The sequence below is a fragment of the Canis lupus genome, chromosome 6 (assembly GCF_048164855.1).
Source record: "Canis lupus baileyi chromosome 6, mCanLup2.hap1, whole genome shotgun sequence".
Classification (NCBI taxonomy): Eukaryota; Metazoa; Chordata; class Mammalia; order Carnivora; family Canidae; genus Canis; species Canis lupus.
The window spans coordinates 20,349,725-20,374,915 of record NC_132843.1 but is presented as its reverse complement, the minus strand read 5'-3'; the positions used below and the strand labels follow the sequence as shown (position 1 = coordinate 20,374,915).

The 25,191-nt window shown below is 39.9% G+C and overlaps 1 long non-coding RNA gene across 1 annotated transcript in view; it reads left to right on the top strand.

The window, feature by feature from the left end:
* Positions 1–1,725: 1,725 nt before the first annotated feature.
* Positions 1,726–25,191, top strand: part of LOC140634666 (uncharacterized) — a 174,115-nt gene continuing 150,649 nt past the window's right edge. The window contains exon 1 of the long non-coding RNA XR_012032067.1: positions 1,726–2,107. This is a non-coding gene — a long non-coding RNA (uncharacterized lncRNA). The remainder of the gene's footprint in view (positions 2,108–25,191) is intronic.

The window sequence follows — 25,191 nt, the reverse complement described above, 5'->3', positions numbered from 1 at the left end:
ACTCAAATTTATGTTCTGGCATAAATGCTTCTCTTGCATTATTTATGAATCCATGGGAGCCTAGGTTAAGGTTACATCTTGTGCAGAGGCAGAAGTGCATACAAAACTTAAGAAGAGCCCCCCACCCCCTCATATATTTGGAGGTTAGCGGAAGGGATCCACAGTATTCTGTTGAAGTTGTCATCAATATTTATTGATGACGACTGTGATGTCATACAACAGGGAACACTGAGCTCCACACACGTTTCTGGCAGCGAAAGAGTGGGGTTGAAGGTCCCCCCCCCATTTCTTTGAAAATACAGGAAAAAAAAAAAAAAGAAATTCCTGGTGCTTTTTCAACATAATATAAAGGTCACTGACAATAGCCCACCTATAGATGGTGATGTGTGACATTTAAACTGAATACAAGGAAAGCATGATAAGCATTAAAAAGAACTAGTCACTTTCAAGATAATGCTGTTTACCAAAATCATTTCTCTTTGGAAAAAAAAATACTATACCATTTCATTTTATTTCTCAGATATTTCTTGAGAAACATACAGTGTCTTTGGGAGAATGTGAATAAAGAATAGACTGTCCATGACTCTTATTTCATCCACTGATTTATGAATAATATTTTAAAAGCGTGGCCTAGTAGGCCTTGGAAACTGGCCCCGGGGAAGAAATATCTTTGGGTGTTATTTTCAGTTGTTATGTTTTGGTGGAAAAAAAAAAAAAAAAGCATTGAGGTGTTTGTGGAGTGCACGTTGCCAAAACTAACAGTTGTAAGAAAAGAAAGTCATTTAGAAAATGGTTCTATTTTTACACTTCTATCGGACGCGACCAGCTGGACCGATCCTGCTTTCTCTCCGTGGAGTCGAATTGTTTAACTGCGTGCACGAGACCTCCCCGTCTCAGCAGCGGGCCAGAGGGGGATCTGAGCGTGGGAGAGGGGTGAAGGAGGGGTGCTGAGAACCCTTGCCCCCATTAAGGCTCCTGAGAAACTGCTGAGACCTGGCAGGTTCCTGGAGTCTGCGGGGGAGCCAAAGAAAAAGAAAGAGGAGCATTAGAAGGGGCAGGAGCCCCACTGGGAATGGGGATCTGTCTACCCTGTAGGTTGGGGGGTGGGGTTCGGAGCAGGCCCGTGGGAAGCGGTGGTTCTCCACGGCCTTGGTACCGTGCACCGCGCTGCCCAGGCCACCCCTGACACCGAGTGACCACCAGGACGCGGGGCTCGGTGCTGGGCCCCAGGCCTTGCTGATTGCTCACCCCCCCTCTCCCCGCCCCGGGGGTCGCCTTCTGAGTCAGAACCGCGGGAGGGTAAAGCGGGAGCGAGCTGCGGCCCTTCCCATTCTGCAAGCGCCCCGCGCGGGTAAGGGAGGCCCGGGCTCCTGAGCTGGATCCGGGCGCCAAGAAGGGCCCTTTTCACCCCTGCGGGGAAGGTGAGCGCTGAGCTCCCGCGGCGGCCCGGAGCCGAGAGGGGCGCAGGGCAGCCTGCGGGCGCCACCGGGTCAGCCGAGCGGCGGGGCTCGCGTGGGCCTGGCCCGCGGCAGGTGCAGGAGCGCGCCGCGTCCTGGGGCGGGGGGGGGGGGGGTCGCTCTCCGTTGCCTGGACGCTGGGAATTGTTGCTTAAGCAGGAGTAACACGCTGATCCTTTTGAAAAGCGGAGCTAAAAGCCAATGACGCCTTTCTGTTTCTGCAGTGGCACTGCGACCTCAGTATCAGGAGGACATTGGGGGGGGGGGGGGCAGCAGGCCAAGCAAGCACCACTATTAATTGAATGAGGGAAAGGAAAACTATCCCAGTGCCTACTACTCCCAGAGTGTAAGACACTCAGTATTTTCAGTGAGTTTGCATTTAATCCTTACGATACTGTAAGGCTTTACCCACTTCTTAAAAAAAGAATTATTTACTCATGAGAGACAGAGAAAGAGGGAGAGAGTGAGGCAGAGGGAGAAGCAGGCTCCATGCAGGGAGCCCGACGTGGGACTCGATCCCGGGTCTCCAGGATCACGCCCCAGGCCAAAGGCAGCACTAAACCAATGAGCCACCTGGGCTGCCCAGACTTTATCCATTTTGTAGCTAAAATCTTTGAGCGTAAAAATTACATGAGATGACTATCGGCCAGGTAAGTTTAAAGTCTAGGACCAAAAAATAAATAAATAAATAAATAAATAAAGTCTAGGACCATATTTAAATAATTGGCTCATAGGTTAACTGGAAGGAGGTTATGGATAGCAAACCCTGCGTTTCAATTTTGCTGTTAGGATTATTCAACCCGAAGTTGCAAATGGTATTTAATATTTTGGAAGACAGACTTCCGATGGAAAACAGACCCAGGTTAGCTGCGATGATGGTTCAAGACCAAGAACGTGAGATCAATCACGACTCCATCTATTTGGCTGCGCATCAGTTAAAGAAAAGTAACCATTTCAAAACTATAGTTGAGAAACCTGAAAATGGCAACTCCTGTTAAAAAAAAAACAAAAAACCCTAAAAACTAATGATAGTGCTTGAGTTCTTTGTTCAATGTGGGCTGCCAAAGAAGATAATGGCACGTTAGGTGTTTTGATGGGTAATACATATTAGAATTGGGGAATACATGCAAAGCACTTTGCACAGTGACCAGCCCCAAAGTAAAGGCTAAATTATCAGCTGCGACTGAATTGGATCTTAACTAAGGAAAGTCCCTGTGCTGAAGGGGAGACACCTGCCCCGTAATTCCATGTGTCAGACATTTATTATGCTTTCCAGGAATCTCCTCTTACCCTAATGATAACCTGGTAGTTAGGGGGTATTATTCCCATTCTACAGATGAGAAAATGGAGCATTGCTCTAGGTTATTTAACTAATGCCTTGTGGAGCTGGGTTCCAAACCTGGGCATTCAGACTCTGGGAGTGGGTCCTTAAGGTTCTAAGATTCCAATCATTTTGAATGTTCAGATTTTTGTATAATATATGTTATCCAAATATAGGACTTCTATCTCCTTTGTATACATGCCTACTCATGCTACTAATTGCACATAATAATAACCTGTTAATGCTATAATTTTAGCAAGTGGGGCCATAGTAGACTAAAAGACTTAGCTTCCAAATATTAATAAAAATAAGTTTTTCTTTGGTAATACTTGATATTTTCACATTATTTTTCACATTTCAGAGTGGGGGATCCCCTTGCCCTTCTTCTCTATTCAGAAATATTCTTTATTATTTTTTTAAATATTTATGTATTTATTTATTCAGAGAGAAAGAGGCACAGAGACATAGGCAGAGGGAAAAGCAGGCTCCATGCAGGGAGCCCCACATGGGACTCGATCCCGGGTCTCCAGGATCACACCCCGGGCTGCAGGCGGCGCTAAACCACTGAGCCACCGGGGCTGCCCCAGAAATATTCTTATATGCATTTACAAACCCGTGGCCTTTTTAGGAGAACTGCTTCCACTGGATATATTGCCAATTTGTTCTTGCCATGTTTGTCAGAGTTTCAGAAAGATCTTGTTTAAATTTTTTAACTTCCTAATGAAATGAGGCTTTTGGGAACCCCGAGGCTCTCCTTGTTTTATTGAATCCTTCCTCCTGTAGATCTTCCCTGTTGACTCCTATATCCAGGCACTGTTACAGGCATGGGATGTATAGTATTGAACACAAGGCACCAAGCCTGCCCTTGGACCACTCAAATTCTCTTCCTGCCTTCACCATTTTAGACTTCTGCTGTTCTCAGACCACAATTAGTGGTGTGAAAAACCTTGTTCTTGGTTATTTTTTTCTATTAGTGGATACACATGTGTGGTGTAATCTTAACCTGTTAGACATCTTGGTCTCTTCTCGTTTAAACTCTTTAAATTAAATTTGGTCTCTTTTGGAAAATCTCATCTTTGGAAGCTTTGGTTTATCCATTTTCTCCTTCTACTGGGCTACTTCTAGCTTCCCAAATAACTACTTGAATCCAATCTGCTTTGGAGGCAATGGAAGCTAAGATACTAGGTATGAAAAGAGTGAATTACCAGGGGAGAGATATTCTAGATTGAAGGAGATTATAGATTCAGCCTAAGTGGAATTAAAATCAGCATCATGATACTGTTTATTTTCTTTGAACATTAGGTCTTCTTGTTGTCAAACTTTCCTGATAGTAGTGCCCTCTCTGTAATCTGTAGTTTTACGAAAGTCCTTGCTGATTGTAGAGGGGAAAACACCATGAAATACCACTCTGAGACTTCATGTTCCAAATATTAGAGGAATGGCATTCCACAGCCACCTCAACAGACATGAGTCACTGGTATAACAAAATGTCTTATACTGATAAAATTCAAATTTCTAAATCTAATAACATAAGATAGTAGAAACTTTAATATTTTACGGTATAATAAAATGAATATATTTCTAATTCTCCTTTTCAATCCCTTATGCAAGCCTTCTATGTGACTTGAGTCTGATTTGAGAGTAGCCCTTTACAGATGACACCTGTAAGAAAAGGCAGGAGCAGCAGCAAATCAAATTTTTATTAACGTAGTAGAAATAAAGGATAATGTATTTTGAAATAATTGGTGTTGTGTTTTTTCCTTTGGATTTCTCCCCATGTAATCCTTCAGCTTTAAGATCCCTTTTTTTTTTAATTTATTTATTTATGATAGTCACAGAGAGAGAGAGAGGCAGAGACACAGGCAGAGGGAGAAGCAGGCTCCATGCACCGGGAGCCTGACGTGGGATTCGATCCCAGGTCTCCAGGATCGCGCCCTGGGCCAAAGGCAGGCGCCAAACCGCTGCGCCACCCAGGGATCCCCAGCTTTAAGATCCAACAGTGGGACTGTAGTGGGCAAAAGGTGCTCAGCTCTGCCGGGAAGCTGAGAGGCACATGTTGGAATTGTCCCATCAGTGGGGAGGAAGCTGGACCACCACTGGGCCCTTGTTGATGGAGTGTGGCTCCAGGAGTGTGAACTATGGCCTGCCCTCCATACTCCCTTGGCTTCCAGGAATGAGGGAAGTTACTAGTATATATGGGAACATCTCATAGATGACCCCCTAGTAGTAGATAAGAGCATATGGACAGGGCATCAGTTAGTCAAATCAGTTATTCAGTAATGAATACTGATTAGTAACTTAGTATAGGTGGGTAGTGGAATAGCTTGCCAGGGCTGCCATGACCAAATACTATGGACGGGGTGAATGAAATTATTTTCTCATAGCTTTAGACGCTGGAAGTCAAGATCAAGGCATTGGCGGGATTGGTTTCTTCCGAGGCTTTTCCCTTTGGCTTGCAGATGGCCACTTTCTCCCTGTGTCCTTAAGTGACTTTTCATTTGTACAGAATTCCTGATGTTTCTCCTTTGTGCTGATTTCCTCTTACAGAAACAGATTGGATCAAGGCTTACCCTAAAGGCCTCCTCTTTCCTTAACTCTTTAAAGGCCCTATCTCCAAATATCCCATTCTGTGGTACTTGGGCTTAGGACTTCAACATATGAAATTTGGGAGAACACTGTTCAGTACATTAACAGGTGCTATTAGATGCATAAGGGAAACCAAAGATGTATCCAAATTATAAAGTAGCTTGTGAAATGTGGGTCACTATAGAATATCGGTCACGTTTCTGTGCAATGGGCTAACTTCTTGATGTTTTTGCCCTGAAGGAACAGTTGGAGATTAGGTATAAATTTACAAAACTGAATGGCAGCCTTTCCAGCTCTTTTCATCTAATTGGGGAGGGGGTGTCATCTTAACTGAAGTATAGTTGATACACAATGTTACATTAGTTCCATGTGTCATCTGATTTTTTGGAACTTGTATGCCTGGGCAGAAAATGGGAAGTTGTTTTCCCCCACCTAAGAAACCATATGAAACAGGTAATGACACTTGTTGGAAGGTCTGCAAAGAATTATCCAGTTCGCATTCTGACTATCCTACAAGTAAAATCCAAAGTCTCAAAAATTGGTCAAACACCAAAACTGCATTTTATTTAATCCCTCATTCTAAATTATGTAAGGCTATCAAAGGACCATAAGCTATTTGAAGAACGCCTCTAACATGAAAATGAACCAAAACAAACAGGAGAAAATTGGAGGTAGAAGCAGTGCAGAGAACATTTTTTTTTTAATCTGAAAGACAAACTTGTGATCTGATAATTAAAAAAAAAAAATAGACAAAAACGCTGAAATAGCAAAAAAAAAAAAAAACAAAACAAGGGGGGGGGGCATAATGGGATAGAAATGAGACCTCTAGGTACCAGAGCATCTGATATCTAGTAGTCCATAAAGAGAACAAAAACTAGAGGAGAGAAAGTTATCAAAGAAATGATAGAAAACTTCCCAAGAGTGAAGGGCCCTCAGAGTGCCTGCTACAGTGAATAAAGAGGTCTATGAAGATCTATTATTCAGTAATAACACCCTGAAGATTAAAACTTACAGAAAACTATAGTGAATTGGGGGGAAAAAACATGGCATTGAACCCTAGAAGGTAGTAAGTGCTAGGGAGAGACCTTGTAATTCTGATGAAAAATGCTTTTTAACCTGAGATTCTAATCACAATCAAGTGGACCCTCAAATGTCCAAATGAAAACTTTTTTTTTTTTTTTAATTTATTTATGATAGTCACAGAGAGAGAGAGAGAGGCAGAGACACAGGCAGAGGGAGAAGCAGGCTCCATGCACCGGGAGCCCGACGTGGGATTCGATCCCGGGTCTCCAGGATCGCGCCCTGGGCCAAAGGCAGGCGCCAAACCGCTGCGCCACCCAGGGATCCCCAATGAAAACTTTTGAATGTGCAAGAACTCAAAATCTTAACCTATGTTGAATCCCTTCTCCGGAAGTTCCTGAAAGATGTACACCACCAGAATGTATGGCACCAAGTGAAGATGAGCTGGGGGTCAGGAAAGAGGTCCTCCAACATAAAGTAAGAATGTGGTGGGGAAATCTTTACAACCAATTCAAACTCCAGGAGAATGTTCTCTAGGGAAGAATGGAACAGATAGTTTACCTGATGTATTTGCGTAGGAAGTATTACTGAGAAGAATTTTCCTGAGCTGTTGGAATACAAGTAATTGTTACCTCCAAAAGAGCAACAAACATCGTCATGGTAAATTGGTTAAAAAAAAAAAGCTCCCCAAACCCCCTATATTTAGAGTCCTAGTAGTATAAAGAATATTTGCTAAATATGGCAATAAGAGTCAAAAAGTAAAGCATTAGGAACTGGAGGTGATATAAGAAAATGAAATCTTCATCCTCATGATAGGAATGTCTAAAATTGATAAATTAACAAATAAAGTCCGCGTGTTTAATAATACGAAAATAAGTTAGCTAAAACATACTTAAGTGGTGGTAATACAACCAAGGAGCTGCTATTTTATAAGGTTTTTATATTTTTGACCTATGTACTATATTAAGAATAAAACCAAAAATCTAGAAAATCAACAAAATAACAGATTATGCATTTAAAAAGTTTAATAATCCATTTCATGTATTTATATACCTTTATAGCTGTATATATATCTTAAGAATACATAGCTATATGTGAAGATATGCTAACATTTATTATGTTTATATGTGCCAACACCATACTTAATATGTCTGTCAGTCATTGCACTAAGTATTTTACATATAGTTTCTTAATTTTTGCAATAACACTTGAAGAGATCTTATGACCCCATTTTAAAGATGGAGAGTCTGAGGCCAAGAATGTCTTCTCCAAATAAGATTGCTAAAACAGAGTACAGTGGTTCTCACTATTAGGGAGCATCTGAATGACTTAAAAGACTTAATAAATCAAACACAGCTGGGTCTTATCAGTTTTTCTGATGCACTAATCTGGGATGGGGCCAAAAACATTCCAGGTGGATGCTGATGCTACTGGTCCAAGGACCAAATCTGAGCTGAATTTGAGTTGAAAGTGAAACCAGGGAGTGCAATTGTGGGCACCTCTGATTCCAATTACACAGTAGTGCTTATCTGAAACCACACATAATGGGGAATATTGACTGTGTGGATGCAAAGACTTAGGAAAAATTTTGTTCCCAGAGTCCTCAAGTGAGCAGAAAGTGGGCTCTTAGGCCAAATATGCCAAATTACATAGAGCCTCTGAACATGATAAAAATGATCATTCCTACATAGGGGTTAAGTATTCCAGTAAACACTGTTAAAGCAGTTCATGCTTACTGGAGCCAATCTTGATTATGCCGTACCAGTTGCCAATGACTGATTTAGAAAAAGGCTTGTGATGCAATTCTAGCCAATAGGATCTGAGAGGAATTCTCCAGGTGGACTTCTGGGAAACCCGTTCTGGCTCTTAAAAAGACCTACTTAAGAAGAGATGTCACCATTGTAGACCTGAGATCTATATTCATGGCAACAATTTGGTGCCCAGGAGAGAGCTATTCTGAGGGCCAAGCTGATGTCTTAAACAGTTGTGTGGAAAGATAAACTCCTGGTGCTATTTTAGAGCTGCTGAACTAAGCAAATCTGGAACTCAACATCTGGATTTCTTGGTATATGAGAGAATAAATTTTCTTGCTCTCGATAGCCAATTTAGGTACTTATATCTGTAGGCCTCCTAAATGCTAAAAGTACATAAAGATACACGTGAAAGATCTGGAAACTAAGTGAATGCCAGACAGGAGTAATTTGGAGAAAAATCAGAAGGGAGAATAAAGTTTAGCAAGGGGAATGGACTGAGCAGCATAAAGTGTAATACCCTCCTTCCCATTTTATCCCCACCATGGATGTGGCTTCCCCTGGAATATCTGTGTGCTCTAAAAAAGGATCTATAATAATGTAATATACTTCAATATAATAGCCTAGTAAAATAATACAGTATTGTAATGAAACACTTTTAATATTCTAATACATAAGGATATATCCTACTATATAGAAGGCTCAAATAGGTCTACCATATAAAGTGTTAACTGATCTAGAGCTACTTGCTATGTGGGCAGCTTACCATGGGTATGCAATAGCATATTCTGTTAATTACCGTGTAACAAACCAACCCCAAATTTAATGACTTAAAATAACCAAGTATGTGACCTGTACTCTGTGGGTCAGCACTTGAGGCTGGCCCCAACTGGATGGCTGCGTCCTGTGTCTGTGGGAAGAGCTGCAGGCCAGTTAGGATTCCTTGCCTCTGAGAGTTAGCTTTCTGTCACCTGGGCTGAAAGCGGTGACTGGTTCATGTGGTCTGGCACTCTAGGGCGAGCTAGCTGGGCCTTTTCTCTTGGGGCTGTGGAGGTCTAAGAAGCCAAAGTAGGTAAGGCACATGTCACCTCTGCTACATGCTGTTTGCCAAAGCAAGTTGCAAGTCCAACCCAGATTCAAGGGACAGGGAAATAGATTCTACTTTTTAATGAAAAGGAAGGAAGGAAGGAAGGAAGGAAGGAAGGAAGGAAGGAAGGAAGGAAGGAAGGAAGGAAGGAAGGAAGGAAGGAAGGAAGGAAGGAAGGGGAAGGGTGAAGAGAGGTCCTTACTTTTTTTACAAGCAATCTGCCACATACATCCAATGGAAAACTGAGCAGAGAGCCATCTGACAAGTCAGGCAATGACAGTTGCTGCAGAAGTGTGGGCAGCAGCTAGTTGTATGGGAGGCAAAATAACTACTTGGCTGTGGACCGCAGTCAGCATTGACCTTCTGAGGGGGTAAGTGAAGTACGTGAGCAGCAAAATCTGTGCCTGGTAGCAGAGCATTCCTATAGGATGGCAGGCAGCTAGGGCTGTAGTAAGGCATCTGTTGAAATCAGGAGAAGTGGGAGAACGTGAGTGGACTTGGAGTACCTGTGCAGCACTCTTGGCTTTTTCCCTCCCCTCCCTAGATGTAACAGGAAGAGACTATACCGAAGGAAGAGTGGTGGTGAGGCTCTGTTGGGATGGCTGGGAGATGTGACACACAGGTACTGAAATTACCACAGGTATACCTGCCACTTGTCTTAGAGCCATAGTAACTAGAAAATACGCAGCATGATCCAATACTAATTTCCAGCTGTCTTCAAATGAATGAATTACCTCCTTGCAGTCCAGGCCAGTGTCCTGTCCAGGACCTGACTGGATTCTCCTGGCTTGTCATCCTGGTTCCAGCTTGCTACCTTTTTTGGGAATCTCTGTTCTTCACCCATACTGATTGCATGAAAACAGCAGTTTGTGGGCATCAGGCTATCCCAATTGTACAGATTTTTCAGACTCCTTAGTCTGAAGATGCTACAATTCATACTTCAAGTACAAAGTTGATATTTTAGTTTTAGTGATCTCTCTTTTCTGATGATGCATAGACGTGTGTGTGTATGTGTGTGTGTGTGGACTTGGGCTGAAGGTGTTGGATTCTTTTATGATGTGTACTCCCTCAGGGGAATGATGCTGTCATGCTCTGGTCTCCCTCTTGTCCGTCTTGTAAGTGCTACAGTTTTGGAGAGTTCTGTGGAGTTCATCTTATTCTTAGGCATCCGAAGAGAAGCTCCCAATTGATAAACCTTGACCACCTCCTTCACTGTGCAAAATCATTGACTCCTTAGTATTTTATCAAGCCTTATTTCCCTTTTCCCTTCTTCCCTAGTAAGTAGCCTACTGATCTAGAGGCCAGTTGGGGGTTACGCTTATAATCTAGCTGGAGTAATGAACATACATGAACAAAATAATTACATGCTAAGCCTTGTGTTGAAGGAAAACCTGTAGAGAGAATATCACAAGGGGTTGTCCTTATAGAAAGCTAATACCTGAACAGTGTATGGAAAATTTGAACAGGCGGATGACAGCAGAGAAAGTATCCTGGACAAATCCTCGATTTAAAGACTGAGAATAATGTATTTTAAATATATTAAGAGTGTACACGTATTAAATACAAAATGTAAATTAAGCCACAGATCTGTTTCTAGAGGAAAGGTGAATTGTAACACATAAAGAACAGCTGGCTCCTAAATTATCAGATATGAAGGATTATTAATGGTTTATAAAATTTTCTCACCATATTGAAAGTTTCGGTGTATAGCTTTTCAAATAAATCCTTCATTAAGCATTTGATAAATATTCCTCAGTGTTAAAAATGATTCGGGCTGTCCTATTTTTTAATAGGATATGTTTTGAGAGTGATGGCATGTAGGGAGAACTTTGAATCAGCAAAGGCTTTTTTCCCTCCCTTTGCATTTCCAAACCAAATCCTGTTTCAGGAGTTCTAGTAATACTGTTGGAGTGTGGATTGTTAGGTGTGAAAATTATACGGTGGGAGCATATTTGTTAGAGTATGTTTAGGTGGTGGATAATACAAGATACACAGCTCATTTTTACAAATACTTAAGACAGTGGCAGAACAGAGTCCGTTAAGGATGTTAAACTTCCCTTGGGGGCTGAGAGAGTATGGAGAATGGCCTGTGTTACCGAGTAAGGCCCATGTGCCAAGATCAGTTTGCTCAGTCTAGCAGAGATGAGTGAGGTTGCTCCATCCTGGCAGGGGGCTCGGTAACTGGGACCAAAATGCCAGTCTTCCAGTTTTCCTTCAGATGGTACCAGGACATTCAAATGTGTGGATCAATCTGGCAACCAAAGGAGAACAACTTACACTGTGGGGTGTTTGACCCCAGCTCTCTAGTTTGTCTGGAGCTCCCCTCTCATCTTTTCTTTCTAGATCATTTTGTCCTTCTGGTAAATTTGTGGAACAAGAAGGGAAGAAATAAGGGAATAATCCTAAATATCATTTTAAAAAGCCAAAAGTCTCTGTCTTCCTCTTGATCCTTTCCTTAAAACACACACACACACACACACACACACACACACACACACACACCTGCTGGGAAGAAAGTTAAGGAACTTTTAATTAGTATTTTGAAATTTAAATCAAAGTCTTCAATATTCAAACTATTACATAAATTATGAAAAAGTTGAGATATAAGGTACAATAGAGTTCTTTGTAGTAAAACTTCCTCTTATGTTCTACTCCTGTTTTTGTAGACTTATCCATATTTTAACTTGGTCTCTAATTTTTAATCCCCAGTGTAGAGATCATACTTCTTCATTGAAGAGTATATTTCTCACATCTTGACAAAGCCCTTTTCATCTTGCTATTAATAAATTGGCATTTAGTTTTTCTGAATGTGTTGCTTTGAAGCATTTCACTTAAAAACTGAAAAATACTCGTTTTATGTAAGGTTTATATTTGCAGTGAAATATTGCTATAGGAAAAGTTACCTATTTTAAACTTCAGAAAATTTGATTTATACCTTTCATGTTTTCAGTCTTGTTTGCTATTTGATTACTGGGGTTCTTGATTATGAAGTCTTTTTCAACATGGATCATGAAGCACTAGCCATTATTTTGAGAATGTTACATTTTCTGACTATTACTCAAAGAAATGACTCATATTGGATTGCATTCTAGGATATTAAATTATAAATGGTTTCTAAGGCTTCACACTTCCTCTTTTTCTTATTATCTTTGACATGAATCCCCTGAAACTGGATAAATGTAGTTTGAGATGGTAATAGAAATTGCAGGCAATCCCTTAATTGCCTACCAAAATCCAACAAGTGCTGAAAACTGACAAATCTCTCATAATTCATTTGGTAGCATTCTGACCTGTCCTGAGATTTTTCATTGGTAGAATCAAACCTGAAATAATCTTTTTATAATCTTCATGTAATTTTTATGTAACCTTTATAATCTTTCACCCTATGAAGCACAAATATGTTTCACTGAAGACATACTAAGATGTTTGCATATGGGGTGCTGTCCCACATACTGCTGGGGAGTTATCTATATCTAGAATATAAAAATACATATAAAAAATACATTTCTGCACCTTCTAAAATCTGACTTCTAAATTCCAAAACCTACCTGATCCCAAGTATCACGCAAGATTTTCAAAAGTAAAAAACCTTTTTTTTTTTTTTTTTGGCAAATGTAAAATGAGCTCATGTCAAAGATTCTATTCAACTCATTAATGAGAAAACCAATAACCTACCTACTAAAGCTGATTCAAAGAGAATTTGAAAAATAGACTTCTCTAGTCAAGGCGGTCCAGCATTGCTGAAATTTGTATGAATAGATTTAAAAAGTAGCTAATGGCTTACAAAGGTGAGCACTCTTACTCAACAAATTTACACATCATGCAATTTCAACGTATCAGTATTCTGATTAAATATTAAATAATAAAGTCCTATATAGATGCGTTCTCCTAGATATTTATAGAATCCTTAAACAATGACACTGAAAAGATATCTGCTATCAAGATTTTATTTCCAGATTTTGAATTTTTTCCACTGTTTTCTCATCCCTACATAATCTCTAAAGTTTATTAGTAATAAGGTCTTGGCCTTTTATGTGTTTACAACTCTTGCAGCGTGCAGTCTGTTGTAAAGTAATGAAAAAAAATAACTATTTTAGTTTTTTAAAAGAACCTTGGCTTGGACTTTTTTTTTTTTTTTTAAGGTTTTACTTATTTATTCACAAGGGACAGAGAGAGAGAGGCAGAGACACAGGCAGAGGGAGAAGCAGGCTCCATGCAGGGAGCCCAACGCGGGACTCGATCCCAGGTCTCCAGGATCACGCCCTGGGTTGAAGGCGGCGCTAAACCGCTGAGCCACCTGGGCTGCCCTTGGCCTGGACTTTTAAAAGCCTCTGTTTTGAGTCTTGGAAAGCAAGGTCAAGAATCTCCCTTTATGAGATTTTACTAGCAGTACCTACAGTGCTTATAGGTTGGGGTGAAATGTTATCTCCTAGATAGTCCCAAAATTTAAAAAGCTACTGACTCCTGGAAAGTGGCCTTTCTTATCACTGTAACCTAAATAATAGAACAAGTTCCATAGCAGTTTTCCTAGAAGGATTTGATAGCCATTGGTTCCATACATCAAGTATGATTTTTATTGGTAAGCTTGTTATACAATATCAAATAGGAATCCTTTACAGATAGGATAGGCTAGATATATGATCTTAGTGACACCATTTGTTAGTTGTATCCTAGTAAGGACAGACTCCTTGAATAAATGTATATTACCATGTCTTCCTTAAAATGAGAGGCAAATAGCCATATTTTCATTTAAAGTAAGGAGATTCTGTAACAGCATCTGAATTCTGAGGTCAACAAGAAGTTTACCAAATGGTTAATTTTAATCCACAGAAGCATGCTCTACTAATTTGAGAGATTTTTTTTTTAAAAGAATTTTCTCCTATACTGATTAAAAAATAAGACACTAAAAATACTAAATACATTAGAATGGCTACAGCGAAATTTCTCACTGGTTCATTTAGTCTGATATAAACTTTTTCATGAGCTTGTCTGCTTTTAGAATAGTTTTGCAAATCCTGATGGTTTTCAGGAATAATGAATTGTCTAAGTGATGTCACCCACCCAAAAGCTCCAAGGCCTGATCTGTGAGTTTTTGCCTTAAATTCTGAAATGGACCTTCCATGAGTTGCTGAGACCATCTTTCTGTGTTGAAAATACAAAATCATGCCTGTAGCTTCGTTTTCAGGCAAGAATCAGGGTTAGACTGAACTCTGTTTGATAATGGGGCTAACTGCTGTGATTAACTTAAGTAACCGATAACCTAAAAACAAAGGAGTATAAAATTCTTTATTGCAATGAAATCTGTAAATCTTTCCGGTTTCTCCTGAGGGTAGGAATTTATAATGGGTGTTATAACAAATAGTCTAGGGTCTCTCAAAGAGCTCTGTAAAACAATAGTTTTCAAACCTTATCAGATTGCTGGGTTCCACCCTAAGAATCTCTCATTTGATAGCTCTGAGTGGGGCTCTAGAATCTGCATTTCTAACAAGGTCCCAGGTAATGCTGATGCTGCTGATCTGGGGACCAGCTTTAAGAAACACAGTAAGAGGGTATAATCTTAAACACTTTTATGAATATTTAATCAATACACTTATCCTGTCACCTAACTTAAAATACTGTTCTTACAATTGTGTTGAGCTGAGAAAGAACATACCAAATATGCCCTATCTTTTATAGTCATTCCCCTTTGAATAAGGCAAAAAAATATATATATTTGATTTATCCAGAGGCTAAATGGGAAATCTCAGTTAGCTTTACATAACAAATACATTGAAATTTGTCCTTCTAAACAGATTCTGCCCTCGAAGGCAAAATCAGGAGTTGTGCCAAGAGCTTGCTTTTTTTTTTTTTTTTTTTTTTTTAAGATTTTATTTATTAATGAGAGACACAGAGAGAGGTAGAGACATAAGTAGAGGGAGAAGCAGGATTCCTGTACGGAGCCTGATGCAGGACTTGATCTCAGGTTCCCGGGATCACAAACTGAGCCAAAGACAGATTTGCTCAACCACTAAGCTACCGAGGTGCCCTTTCAAGAGCTTTCTTACCTTCGTAAGAGAGGATCCTTGGTTTCCTGAGATAAAGTGCTTGGCCACCTATTGAATACAATAACGGTATTTGAAAATGAGCATAGGAGAGGGTATGTGACTGCAGAGAATTGTGGTGGACATGAGGATGAGCTGTTCAGGTTGCTGTTCAGGGAGAGCATTGTTGTCCATGTGTCAGCATGCAGCCTCAAGCATTCTGTTGCCTAGTCCAAGCACATTCTTTTCAAGGATGGCCCATATCCAGTGATCCCAGGTAGAAAGCCTGGCCAATTTGGCCTAACGTTGGATATCGTGATGAGCCACGTTCCAGAACTCCCTATGGGGTTGGTTGAAGTGCTGGGGGTCTAGCGTCGGCAATTCCTGCTTGTGTCTGTGGGATTTCACCTTGTGCCTGCCTCTGCTTCTAACATACTCTCTTCACAGGTATTGATCCCTGCATGCCAACAGTCTCAACGTCTGTCTGTTCATGTGCAACCCCATCTCTGACCTTAGCACTTTCACAAGTGAACAGATGTAGTCTTAAAAAAAAAAAAAAAAAAAGACTTGATAAAGTAGTAAAGTAGTAAAAAGCACAGAAAATTATCCTAGTGAGTAGACTTGTATTTGGACATATTATACAGAGGTAAAGAGGAACCATTTTACTACCTATGAAGATTAAATATGTCAAGATTATTTGCCATTTTAATAGCAAGAAAGGCCAAGTTCTAGTTTGCATTAATACAGTATTTGGCAATAAAGGGTTCTCAACCTCTTTTACAAGATAACATGAATAACCCCATCAAAACTAAGCAAACTTTGTTGAAATTAACTTTTCAGGGGTGCCTGGGTGGCTCAGCCCAGGTACATGGCTGAGCCTTTGTCTCAGGTCATGACCCAGGTATCCCGGGATCAAGCCCCAGTTTGGGATCCCTGCTTGGCTGGGAGTCTGCTCCTCCCTCTTCCTCTGCCCCTCCCCCTGCTGTGTGCTTACATGCATGCTCTCTCTCAAAATCATAAATTAACATTTCATTCCTCTTAAGACTCCAATGTTATAAATCAAGGTAAAATTCAGTTCCCTAAAAACAACTACAAACTCAAATTTTGTATACAAACTCGATTTGGTATACAGACTCAAATTTTGTTCTCCACTATGTTTCATATTCTGGAGAACCATACTTATTTTCCTGGAAAAACAACCCCATCCCATTACCTTGCACACACAGTTATAATTCTCTGACGTTTGTGCTGCTGGTATAATTTCAATTTCCCATAGAACTCTTACAAAATTCCATTTTGCGGAGAGGTAGGTAATTGATAATAGCTTATCACGATTTAGCAAACTAGCAAAGCTCAGTCCCAATAGCCACAGATATCCAATTTTATACATTTTTACAGTGGCAAGAATAAGCATGTTTATTAACATTCAAAATTATAATCACTCTGGAACATCTTAAAGAAGCAAATGTTAGGTTTATTAAGTTTGTGCTTGGATTTCAGTGTTCATTTTACCTAGAAATTACCCTGGTATCTGAAGATTATCGAATAAGCTATCTAAAATCTTAATCTAAATCTAAGATTTAGTTAATTGAGGGATCTAGAAAATTGTTTAAGCTGATTCTCTACAGAACATAAGCTTTTAAAAAACTTTTTGCTCTCCCTTCCCATGTTTTATGTATATATCCTATTTTACATCCTTTAATTTGTTCCCTTGACTGATTTTTATAGACATAATTCATTTTCCTGCTTCTGTGCTTTAACATCTGTGTTGGTTTTTATAAGTGATTGGTCTGCTTCTATTATGTTTGTATGTACCTATGAAATTTTCCCCCTTTTCTAATTTTCTTATTCCTGATTGTGACCTTTCCTTTCTACTCAAAGAATTTCCTTTAACCTTCCTTGTAAGGCTGACTTAGTGGTGAATTCCTTTAAATTCTGTTTGTCAGGACTCCTGGGTGACTCAGCGGTTGAGCATCTGCCTTTGGCTCAGAGCATGATCCCAGAGTCCCCGGATCGAGTTCCACATTGGGCTTCCTTTTTTTTTTTTTTTTTTTTAATTGGATTTCAATTTGCCAACGTATAGCATAACATCCAGTGCTCATCCCAGCAAGTGCCCCCCTCGGTGCCTGTCACCCAGTCACCTCCACCCCCCACCCACCTCCCTTTCCACCACCCCTTGTTCATTTCCCAGAGTTAGGAGTTTCTCATGTTCTGTCTCCCTTTCTGATATTTCCCACTCATTTTTTCTCCTTTCCCCTTTATTCCCTTTCACTATTTTTTATATTCCCCAAATGAATGAGACCATATAATGTTTGTCCTTCTCCAATTGACTTATTTCACTCAGCATAATACCCTCCAGTTCCATCCACGTCAAAGCAAATGGTGGGTATTTGTCGTTTCTAATGGCTGAGGAATATTCCATTGCATACATAGACCACACCTTCTTTATCCATTCATCTTTCGATGGACACCGAGGCTCCTTCCACAGTTTGGCTATTGTGGACATTGCTGCATCGGGGTGCAGGTGTCCCAGCGTTTCACTGCATCTGTATCTTTGGGGTAGATCCCCAGCAGTGCAATTGCTGGGTCGTAGGGCAGGTCTATTTTTAACTCTTTGAGGAACTTCCACAGAGTTTTCCAGAGTGGCTGCACCAATTCACATTCCCACCAACAGTGCAAGAGGGTTCCCCTTTCTTCGCATCCTCTCCAACATTTGTGGTTTCCTGCCTTGTTAATTTTCCCCATTGTCACTGGTGTGAGGTGGTATCTCATTGTGGTTTTGATTTGTATTTCCCTGATGGCCAGTGATGTGGAGCATTTTCTCATGTGCTTCCTGCAAGGATCCTACTTCTCCCTTTGCCTATGTCTCTGCCTCTCTCTCTCTCTCTCTTTCTCTCTCACTGTGCCTCTCAGGAATGAATAAATAAATAAATCTTTAAAAAAATAAATTGTCTAGAAAACTCTCTCCTATTCTGAATGATAGCCTTTCTGGATAGAGCAGTCTTGACTGCAGATTTTTCCCTTTCAGCACTTCACACTGAGTAAAGAGTGGCATCTATTCAAAGCTTTGGCTGAAAAATCAGCATAGCCTTACGAGGTTTCACTTGCAGGTACTGTTGCAGCTTCCAAAATTCTCTGTATCACTACTTTTTGCCATTTTAATTACTATGCCCCTTGGTATAGACTCCCTTAGGTTGGTTTTGTTGGGGGCTTTCTGTGCCTTCGGATTTAGAAGTCTGTTTCTTTCCCCAGATTAGGGAAGTATTCAGTTAGTTCTTTCAAATTTTCTTTCTTGTCCTTCTGAGAAACCTATAATGCGAATGTTACTATGGTCAATGGTGTCACTCAGTTCCTTAATCTATTCTCATTTCTTTCTTTTCTTCAGCTTGGTTGCTTTCTGTTGCTGTCTTCCAGGTTGTTGATCCTCTAACTCTTCTCTGCTTTTGCTCTTGATGCCCTCTAGTGTATCTTAAATTTCAGTTTTGCGTTTTTTTTTTTTTTTTCATGTCTGATTGGTTCTTTTTTATAGTTTATATCTTTGCGGAAGATCTCACAAGATCCTCCACTCTTTTCTCCATCCCAGTGAGTATTTTTATTACCATTACTTGGAATTCTGTGCCCGGCAAATTGCTTATCTCTTTCATTTAGCTCTTTGGTTTTGATTTTGTCCTGTTCTTTCATTTGGGACATAGCCCTGCTTTCTCATTTTGGAGGGTTGGTGAAATCTCCTGATCTGGAAAGTAGTGGCCTTATGAAGAAGAGGTCCTGTAGTGCCTTGCAGTGCAGTGTTTTCTGTTCCCCCAGACTCTAGTGCTTCAGGTATTGCTGAATACCTGTATTGCTGAACCACATTTGCCTTTAGTCCAGTTGTCTACAATTGCTTTCTTTGCCTGTTGTGGGTAGGGTTTGGTTTCTTTGCTGTTAAGGCAGCCCCAAACTGGTCCCTTATGTTTTTCATAATCTTAATAACATAGGAGTAGTATTAGCTTATTTGATCAATAAGCCAGTGTAAGAAGTTTTTGGAAATTCATAAAAACAAAATCAAATCCTTAAAAGTGTATTCTTTTATAATACTGAACTATAATCTAATCACAGAAAAAATATATTCCTGTTTTCTTAACCCAGACTATCAAAGACTATCAAACCAGTCTTATTTATCCAATGGTTCATCTTGATTATGTGAACTTGAAATCTTATGTAACCATTCTTCTGGGCAAGCAGTTTACTTGTTTTGTCTTAAAAGGCTATCACATTTAAAATTCAGTTTATTTTCCAGAGAAATCTTAGGAATGTTCCACTTACATAACAGTTATTAATCTCCATAAATTAATATAAAACTGGCTTGAAGTATTTGTCCTCTAATTCATTAATACCCCTCAGAGGCAGGGCAATACTTCAAATTTATACAGTGAGAAGTTAAAGCTTTTTCTCAATAGTAGACAGATACATACTTATACTATCTGAGCCACAAATCTAAGTAAACAGAAACACAGTCACTAGTTTCTCGAAGAGCAGTTTTCCTATTGAATGTGTGCAAAATATTTTCTTAATTGCCATGAAAACATCAAGGGATAGACAAAAAGTTCTTTCTCTCCTGACCGAGCAGATGTCTATCATCTTGATAGAGATAACCACACTGTCAAGCCATAAAACCAGATCCCTACTGCTGTTACCAGTGGGAAATAATCTATTGGCTATGCACAAACTAGTCAGAACCAAATGTAGCCAAACCAGAAGCAGAACAAAAATACAGGCAGGAGACTAAAAAAAGAGAAACCGAGTCGGCAAGCGTCTCCTGCTGCTTGAAATTCACTCTGGATACCAAGAAAACATGTGCCTGGGCTGAAGCAACACAAATTGTATTCTTTGACCAACAGAGTTTAATTGGCTTTGGCAGGCAAGTGCATTTGTGCATCTCCATAGAACCTCTAAAGCTGCAGAAGCACAATTCTCGAAATAAAAACCTGACTCCCCTACAAATGAATACATGTCAATATTTTGATTCCGCCCATTGCTTCATGAAAGAACTAGTCAGATGGTGAGATAGGCTCAAGAGAGAATTTGAAGAGTGGAGATTTATATGTAATCAGTCAGATAAAAGAATATTGGCATAAATTGGCTCATAGATGCAAACCTGGTTAATACCTTATAGGACAACAGCACTCTAACTTTTGTGATTCTCTTTCCTTATGAATAGAGACTTTTTAAGTTTATGTATAACTTTACAATGCCTAGGTGCTAATTAAACATCAAATAGCAGATGCTTTCCCTTATATAATTAAATAATCCTTAGGTGAGCCTGTTAAACAATAGGGTTGAAATGACCATCTTTATTTCTAAAATTTGGCAACTTTAACAAAATTCTTTGACTATGGGTTTGAATTTACTTTGGCCACTTGGGTTATGTTATTATTCAATATTTAGCAGTTTGTGAATTTGTGAAGGCTCACTTTCCTCCCCCACCGTGATACCTTGGTCATCAAATAAAGTGATTGCCAGGAAGCACTGTTTGACCCATTCAGTACCTAGAACATTCAAGATTCTAGTAGCCTAGATTCTAGCCTAGCCTAGTTTCTCAAAGGCTGTTCCATGAAATAACTGTGTTGGAATCACCTGGGATACTTGTTTAAAAAAAAAAAAAAAAGGATTCCCGGGAAGATCTCAGGCCTACTGAATCCATCTCTAGGGGGTGAGGCCTGGGAATATGCATTCTACAAACTATCTTAAGTGATTCTTATGCCCATTAAAGGTTATAATCACTTGTCCAGGAGAGGGGAAAGATGCCCACTTTAAAATAAGTTAATACCAAGAGAGGCTCAAGAAAATAGGTCTAAATCATTTCATGCCTCCAGAGATCAAGTCACTGTTTGAGCAAAAAAGGGTTATTGTTGACAGACTATTCCAGGGTTAAAATCGTGCATGTACTTAAGGGACCTTGTATCTCAGTAGGGTATTGGTGTTACTGAACACTATTTACGTAATCTTAAGTATGATATTGAAAGCCCTTGTTGGTTTACAATCTTTAATTTAACCTCCATGTAAAGTTGATAGTGATCTTTGCTGTGGAACAAAATCCCAGACTCAAAGGAAAGAGGGTCGATTTGTCACAAGAGGTGTGCATGCTGTGGGGGAGATTGAGTGGAATCCCTTTTAAGAAATTTAGATTTCTATCATTTTACCTTCTTTTCTCCTTGCCTACATAAAACTTAACCAATCAAATTTTGTTTGAAGAGAAAATGGTCAGAAGTGGTACGAGAGTTAAGTTGGACATTTTCATAAAAACAATTGTAGCAAGGCATTTATTTTAAAAGTATAATCTTTTATTCTGTGGTCTGTATCAGAGATAAACATTTGCTAAGTTAATACTTCATCATGCTTAAAAATGGAGCTCTTACAGTTCTTTCTCATCAGCTGTTGGTTTACTAGTGTGGGTGTGTTATATAGTGTGGGGAATGCAAAAGGAGGAGTGGGCAAAGAGGGGAAGATATACATATTAAAGAGTAAACAAAATTATGAAGTGAAAAAAAAAAAAAAAAAAACCACAGTAGCAAATCTTATTCCTTATCCCAAGTCATTTTAAAAACAATTTCTTCCTGGCCAGAACCTTTAGGCAATATAATATCAAGATGATTGCAAATAGTATTTTGAGATCTATTTTACTCCGAAAAATTCATTTTCTTTGAAACAGACCTCAAATTTCTTCCTTTGACTTTAAAATCCCTTTATCAACAGGCAGAGAAAAACAGGCCTAGGGAATGTGTCTTCAGCAGGAATTGAGGTTTGGGGTAAGAAAAAATACAGGAGATCTAAAATCTTTCCATTGAACTGTCAAAGTAGTCCTGAATTAATAGGAGCTGAATTTTATTGGCTTTGACCTGATTTTCCTGCTGGAGCTAATCAGTAGAATGCTGGTAGCAGGAGTTCTGGAGGCTTAGCAGTTTCCCTTAGCCACTTATTAGCTATGCATCTGCTTATTGTCATCTGGGATCCCCAAAACCTACACACTTCACAGCAGAGCTTGCTTTCACCATTCTAGCAGCTTCCTCAGAGCACAAGGCCCCAAAGATATGTAGATCGTTAAAATAAGATTAAGAAAAAATAGAAGAGGTGGTGTTGTCAGAACTGCCTTATACTTGGGTAAGAGAAATCCTGTAGAAGCCAGTGCTTTTAGAGGGCCTTTTCTGGAGGCTTCCCCAGGCTGTGCCCTCCCTATAGAAGGTGAGGCTCTAGGCCAGAGGGATGTCTACACTGGGCCCCTTGTCTCCTAGGCAGAAAGACAAAGCTTTTCTATCCATTTGTGGGTAAGAACTACCTTCCCTGCCTTTTTAAGAAATTTCCTGTTGATGAATGACCAATACTTCTGTAAAATACAAAATCCTGTACTTGGATATTACAACAATGTCAATTTCTGTGAAAGGCACTAAATGCTTGCTTTCTTTTCTTTCTTTTTTTTTTTTTTTTAAGATTTTTATTTATTTAGTTATAGACACAGAGAGAGAGAGTCAGAGACACAGGCAGAGGGAGAAGCAGACTCCACACAGGGAGCCTGATGTGGGACTCGATCCCGGGTCTCCAGGATCACACCCCAGGCTGCAGGTGGCACCAAACTGCTGCACCACCGGGGCTGCCCCAAGTGCTTGCTTTCTATAGTGACTTGGTGCACACTGTAACAGTTCAAGGACCAACAGGGTTTCAAAGATTGTCCTTTAAATAGTATGTTCCAGATCATGCATGGGTTCCCAGAATCCTCTACCTGAAGGGACCTGAGCTTGCTTCAGGATCTGTGTAGAACTGTTTACTAAATTCTAGACCCCAGAGCAGACCTCACCACTCAATAGCCAAGGGACAGCTATGGGGGTGGGGGTGGGAGTGGGGGGTTGTTGTGAATAGTGTTTGAACATGTCAGGTGGGTGACCACAAATGTGCATGCCAGGCCCCTTGCAGTGTGGGGGTAGAGCCAGGGCTTGAAAGAGTGTATGTGGAGGGGAGGTGGGGAGAGATAGAGTGCCATGCTATGAGCTGAGGTCTTCTAAATGTGAACTTGGCCTTCCAGGCCTTCTAAAGTATATTTATCAAGGTAGAAGTATAGAGCATATCTAATAGCTTGTTAGATTGACTTATTCTTTTTAGTATTTAGGCAGAAGGCATATGGACTTTTTGTTCTTATCCAAGGCCCTACCAGTGAGAAAGGGTAGGTCTGGGTATGGTCCAGAATCTTACTTGGCAGATAACAAAGTCCCCTTTAATAAACTCCGATACTGTTAATACATGTCATTATTTAAAAGTCCTTGGGGGAACTTAGTTTTTCTCTAGAGGTTCTACGTTTTAAAGACCATGGGCTTAGGATTGACCATGTAGCTCAGGATCTGAGCTCCTCTTATGCTGTAATATGTTGTAACATGAGAAATTTATGCAAGTTACTTAATCTCCATGGTTCTTAGTTTATTCACATGTAAAATGGGCACAATAACTTCCTATATATCCTAGGGTTGTGTTAAAAACATTACTCATTTAATCTTAAAGTGCCTGGTATGTAGTAAATGGTAGCTGCCGTTTTTATGAAGAATTTTTCACTGTAGAAGCCACCTTGCAGCTCTGGTTATAATCTTGCATTTCTAGGTATAATTTTAGAGTTAGGATGGTGACCCATGTGCCAGCAAGTGGCAGTTAAATCAATAACCCTTCTCACTAAGACTGAAAATCCGGTCCTGTGTTGAATATGGCAAAACCAATCCAAAGAGCTACGTCTGCCAACTTAAGCATTTACCTCTCTGGGAATTGGTCATCTGAATTTGGAGTTTGAAGGTTTTGCTCAATTTGAATAATATGCTGCTGATGAAAATCCTTTGCCTACTCTGGTCTTAGTCCTCTCTGCTTAGCTTTTAAATTGGGATTAAATTTTAACAAACCCTCAATTGTGTGCTTATGTTATCCCAGAATGTTATATCAGGCATTATAAATAATTCCTAGGCAATATTTAGAATGGCTGCAAGCCATTTTTAGAATTGGAAGAGAATTATTTACAATACCTTGCTCACACACTTTGCCTGTTGTATGTTTGCTATGTGTTTTCCTTAAAATCCTCTGAAGCAGAGAGGGTACCACTGCTACCCAGGGGTTTATTCCTATGCCAAGTCAAGGATGGTAGTAAACATTTCTTTTTTTCCACTCCAAAGCCTGAATGAACATGCAGTTCCACGGACTCACCATTGTCTAATTTGCATCCAGGTGTGGCTCAAACCATTTGTCTAGAGCCCTCTGTTTCATGTTTCTTTCTTGTCCATCCTGCCCATCTCTCTGCTAACCCTTATCAATCCAGAGGGCTTTTTCTTTCCTTGGAGTTCAGTTTAGGCACTGCTTCATACAAGTACCTGTGCTTATCTCTGATCTGTTACTTGGCCTGACTTTACCAGTACACTAAAAGCTTATCAAAGACAGAAATGGTCTGTGTACACAAATACTTAACAAGTGATAGTAAATATTAATGAGCCTGGCCAGCTGATTAAATACAGCCCTAGGGGTCCCTTGCTATATGTCAAAGTGAAGGAGAAACCAGGAGGGACTTCTGAGTGACCACTGAACACCTTCAGTGAATCACCATGTGTCGTATAGAGCACCTTGTTCTTCAAGGCTAGCTGATTCTTTGGAGTTTGGATCTTTCATCTTCTTTGAGCTATCCTGCAACTCTAGAGAGAAACTGCAGGAAACTTATAGTAATGCAAATATCTGTAGATATGCAAAATATACTGTCTGGATGCCTTTTCTCCCCCCACTGTAGAAGCCAGTGTTGTACCTATTAAGTGAATACATTTTCACATATCTCATGGGCTTATATATTTGATCTTTGAATTCTCCTTTGAACTGGTTATAACACCTTTTCTGATTCTCTCAATTCATTAATTAAATACCATCTTTGGCAGGGTGTGTGTTTTATGTATGTGGGAGGAGT